The following is a 5,468-nucleotide window of genomic DNA, read 5'->3' as shown; positions in this document are numbered from 1 at the left end:
TGAGGGAACGCCTTCCACCAGTACTGCGGTCTTCTGTAGCTAGCTAGCGTCATCGAGGGCCTTGGTCGGTGGCAGCCACTCATCTTCGTCCTGAAAAACCACCCCAGCGCTTGCACATAGTTCGGTGATAATATGGGGAAAGAATAACGCCACATTTGGATTATGGATGCTCAGCTGGATCTGTGAATGAATGATTTTTCGCGCGTTGAGCGGCATATGTGTGATCAGTGCATATATCAACAATGCCCTTTCCCTCTGGACGTCACTCGTGTGCCCGACTAGCATCAATCGTGTGGTCAGAAAAGCATACCACATTGCAGCCGGGACTAGCAGATATTTTTCAGCGAAGCAGGTGTGCGATCCAGGTGTCTTCCACGGAGATCCCGGATAGCAGATGCGGCGCATCATCAACTCTAAATCGGGTTCTGCCGCCCATGCCGTATACAACGAATCGTCCACCGCCGTTGTCTCAAGCACCCTATTAATTTCTGTTGAACTAAAATCCACCAATTTTCCTCTCACAAACGCCTTGCTGTCACTCCGCTCAGCCGCATTGGCGTAAAATTCTCGCACCACTGGTGCCACTGCGGCTTGCGGTTGCGAAAAAAATTTACCCCATCCTCTACTCGCAGTTTGTCTAATAATACGAATATTCTGCTCAAGCTGGAGACCTCGCTCCCGAATCGGAGCGCGATGTATTTTCGCATGCTCATATCGTTCCCTAGCCGCAGGATTCACAAATACTTGGGAAATATGAGACGACGAAGAAGACGCACCGTGACTTACCCGAGCTTTTTTAGGTGCCATTGTGGATTATTTGGGAAGAGCACAAGCAACCCGGAGTAGTAAGCGTGTCGCCGGAGAATGATTCGCCAGAAATCGGTGGCGGCGGTCGGAGGAGAGCAGCAGGTGGCCGGAAGTGTCAGAGATGACCTGAAAAAATCAGTTCTTGACGGGAAAAATCGCATCTTGACGCTTGGGAAATGTGGAGAGACAAGATTGTACCTGAAATTTTGCACAAAAGGAGTGAATTGAGTGAGATTGAGAGGGGAGGGGCGAAAATTCAAAGGGGGAGGAGTAGGGTTCGAATGGTGAGAAGAAAGGAAAGCTGCAGATTTTTAAATCTGCGGGATCCGCTTGGGCGAGCATAAGTTTCCGCCCGGGCGGATAAATCTCGAATTTTTAAAATAAATTTTGAAAAGGGACGCGCCCGGGCAGATGTAAATGTCCGCCCGGGAGGAGGCTTCACGGCATTTTTTTAAAAATTTGGTTGAAAAAGAACGCGCCCGGGCGGAAGCTTCACGGCTTTCCCTCTTTTTTTTCTATTTTTTAAATAAAATAATAAAAGCACAAACTAAAAATCGAATTAAATGCAAGAAAAGGGAACGAGATGTTGTTCTCAATTTATAGTCGAGAGCTGAACTGTCGGTCAGTTTCAGTTCGGATTGTCTTGGAACCGGGTGATTCCAAGTTGTGGCTCCACTGCACCACCCAAATAATGCTTCAGTCGTTGAGCATGGACTGTGAACGGCTCATTTTTCCCATCTCGCAAAGTTAATACTCCCGAGGGGAATACTTTGGTGATCTTGTAAGGGCCCGTCCATCTTGACTTGCGCTTGCCAGGAAATAAGCGCAACTTGGAGTTGTGCATGAGCACCGCTTCGCCTTCTTTAAATTTTCTCGACGTGATGCGCTTGTCAGGTGCTAGCTTTGTACGCTCTAAGTACACGTACTTCAGGTGTGGAGGCCGTGGTTTTAGCTCATGTGTTGGCGGTTCCTCAATGCTTGACTTCTGAGGGGTCCAATCTCTTCGATCCCCCATGTCCTCCAATTTCATCCCTTCTGGCTTCCATTGATGGTTGGCGTTACAGTCCGCCACTATTGCAGATTTTTCTTCATCAAGTTCATCTTCCTTCAATCCCGTAGTGAGCTTGGCTTCCAATGGGTCCTTCATAGCATTCTGCACAAATGGACACATAAGTGAATCCGATGAATCAACCATAAAAAAATCATTAGTGTGCAGTGGGTGCTTAAGAGCGAAAAAACATTAAAAGTGATTTCTTCCTTCCCCATTCTCAATCTCAACTTCCCTTCTTGCACTTCAATCACGGCCTTGCCAGTTGCAAGGAACGGTCTCCCTAAAATCAAAGGCATCTCCCTATCCTCTTCCATGTCAAGCACCACAAAATCTGTAGGAAATGTAAACTTTCCCACTTTCTCCAACACATCTTCTTTGACTCCTCGTGAAAGTTTCACAGATCCGTCAGCTAGTTGCAAGGACATCTGTGTCGGTTTAGGCTCGCCCAATCCAAGTTTCCTGAATACAGATAAAGACATAAGATTAATGCTCGCACCAAGATCACATAAAGCTTTAGAAAAAATAACATCACCAATCATGCAAGGGATATAAAAACTCCCTGGATCCTTTAGCTTTGGTGGGATCTGGTTTTGTACCAATGCAAAGCAATTCTCAGTCAATTTTATCGTCATTTGATCCTCCAACTTCCTCTTATTTGCCAATATATCTTTCAAAAATTTAGCATAACTAGGCATTTGCATCAAAGCATCGGCAAAAGGAATATTGATATGCAATTTTTTGAATACCTCAAGAAACTTACCGAATTGTGCATCTAATTTTGCTTTTTTCAGTGCTGCAGGAAGAGGTGAAGGAATAACAATTTTAGGTTGTGCAGTGGGTGCTGGTGTAGAGTTAGAAGACTTACCTTTGGAGGTTTCAGAATGCTCATCCAGTTTTTGAGTTATCTCTTTTTCTCTTGACTCTAAAACTTTCCCACTCTTCAACTCGATGGCCTTCACTTGCTCTTTTGGATTTGTCTCTGTGTTACTTGGCAAGGTTCCCGGCTCTCTACTTGCTATCATCTTGGCCAACTGTCCAATTTGATTCTCGAGCCCTTTTGCATCTTAGTTTTGAAGTCTAGTTTCAGTGGACGAAATAAACTTAGACATCATTTGCTCCAGGTTGGACTTCTCTTCTCTAGGAGGATCAGATCTATACATCGGTTGTTTCCCATATGATTGTCCTCCTTGTGGTCGATTCTGGATGTTTTGACCACCCCATGAGAAGTTTGGATGTTGCCTCCACCCAGGATTGTATGTGTTCGAATAAGGGTCATTCCTTGGGCGATTTTGGACTCCCACTTGATTCACCGGTGCCTCATTTTGCACATAGAAGGGGTTGCCATCTTCACAGTCTTTCACATAGTGTTCACCTCCATATTTCTCACAGAATCTCTTGAAGACGCATAGCTGTGCCACCCATGTTCAAGCCGTCCAGTTTCCTGTTCAACACATCAAGTTGTGCAGTAATGGCAGAAAAATCAGTTACCTGATGAACTCCTGCACTTCTCCGCTGGTTGTTCCTGTCAGATTGAGGATGATAACTGCTAGCAGCCATCTCCTCCAACAACTCATATCATTCTTCCGCAGTTTTTCTCAAGATGTTTCCACAAGTAGCAGCATCTATCATAGTACGGTTAGGAGTAAGCAGACCATAATAAAATGTTTGAACGACTAACCCAAGTGGCAGTTCGTGATGAGGGCATCTTCGTAGTAGATCCTTGAAGCGTTCCCATGCTTCATACAAAGACTCCTGATCGAATTGAGCAAATGTTGTAATGTCTGCCCGCAGCTTCATGGTCTTTGATGGAGGAAAATATTTAATGAGAAATGCTTTCGCCATGTCCTCCCATGTAGTGATCGAACCTATAGGCAAACAGTTAAACCATGTTTTAGCTTTATCACATAAATAGAAAGGAAATAAACGCAGCCTAACAGCATCATCAGAAACTCCATTAAATTTAAAAGTATCGCAGATTTCAAGAAAATCTGCGATGTGCGTGTTTGGGTCATCTGCTGCAGATCCTCCAAATTGGACTGTGTTCTGAATCATCTGAATTATAGCTGGCTTGATTTCAAAGTGATTTGCCCGCACAATAGGCCTCACAATGCTAGGGCGTGCACCATCCAAAGAAGGCTGGTCATACTCTAGCATTGGTATGCGGCGTGGCATCTCAACATGTCTATCTTCACGCTGTTCCTCCTCACGATCGTTCTCATGCCTCTCCATCAGTTCTTTCAGTCTCTGCTGCTGTCTTCTCCTGCGGAAAGTTCTTTCAATTTCAGGGTCGAATTGCTCAAGCTCTACGTCAAGTGACTTTGGCATGCACTGGACGAGATATCTGTAACAGAATATGCAGTGTTAATTTAATAAAAATGAAACAATGCTAAAGAAAGTAACTAAAAATAAAATTGTGAATTAACAGTCTCCGGCAACGGCGCCAAAAACTTGATCGAGCAAAACTTGCACTGTGGAATCGTCAATAAAAATCTGATTTTGTATGCTCAAAAATTAATCGCAAGTGCACGATGTCAAGTAATAGTATAATGTATGTGAGTACGAGTATCGTTCCACTGAAGACTGTATTTGACAATTATTATTTTCAGTTATTAAATCTTTAGCAACGAAAATTTGAATGATTGTTTTATTGCTACTATTCTCAAATAAATATGCAAATAAAATGATTCAATAAGTAAAGAATGAGAATTAATATCTAAAATGGTTGAGTAAAATTCAATGAAAAATGAATTTGTTGGGAATATCGGTTAACCTACCCCTCGTTAATTAATTAATTTGTTTGATAATGAGTGTATGCTTCCGATATAATTTCCTATTCAATTGAACACACTCTCTCGAGCTATGCCAAACTAATTCTACTCATTGAAATAATTAAATGTCTTTAATTATTTATCAAGAGTGAATCGTATTTCGATCTATGAAATCCCCTAGTTTTCGACCCTTAGGACTATGACTATCGGCGCGTATCCAATTTCATATGTCTATGTAAATTGTAGATCCACGTATTATACTACTCACTTCCTATCACAAGTTATTCTCTCGAACTCACTCGCAATATAAAAACGTTGTCAAAGTTAGCTACGCTTTAACAACACGATAAAATAGTAGTATAATCAAGAATAAAGCAACAATCGAAATATAAATTAATTAGATCAAAGTTTGGGGTAGGATCCCCTTAAATCCCAACAAATAATAATGTTTAGCTACTAGAATTCATGCTTGAAATCAGCAAAACAATGGTTAAAAGATAGAAACTAAATTAGAAATACTAGATTTGACGGTAATTGTGAAGAACAATGCCCGGAAAGCTTCGAATCTTCAATCCAAGCTCAAAACTCCTCTCCAAAGCTTGCGCGGCTGCTCCAATGAAGTCTGAATGAATCAAAAAATGTCCACTCCTCCTTACCATATTGCTCATATCCCGAACTAAGGAAAAGAATCGTCCACAATTTTTTTCCAAAATTACGAGCGCGCTCGGGCGGACATAAGTTTCTGCCCGGGCAGATGGCTTGCGCAGATTTCATTTTTTTCTTCTTCTTTGTCGCGCCCGGGCGGACAAAAGTGTCCGCTTGGGCTGATAAATTTCGCAAAA

At 42.5% G+C, this 5,468-nt stretch overlaps 1 non-coding gene across 1 annotated transcript; it reads left to right on the top strand.

The window, feature by feature from the left end:
• The first annotated feature begins 3,545 nt into the window (after positions 1–3,545).
• LOC142521277 (small nucleolar RNA R71) lies at positions 3,546–3,651 on the top strand. Its single transcript, XR_012814117.1, has one exon. It is a non-coding gene; the product is annotated as a small nucleolar RNA R71 (small nucleolar RNA).
• Positions 3,652–5,468: the final 1,817 nt, after the last annotated feature.

Source organism: Primulina tabacum, chromosome 1 (genome assembly GCF_025594145.1).
Source record: "Primulina tabacum isolate GXHZ01 chromosome 1, ASM2559414v2, whole genome shotgun sequence".
Taxonomy (NCBI): domain Eukaryota; kingdom Viridiplantae; phylum Streptophyta; class Magnoliopsida; order Lamiales; family Gesneriaceae; genus Primulina; species Primulina tabacum.
This window is presented reverse-complemented; position numbering and strand designations above follow the sequence as displayed.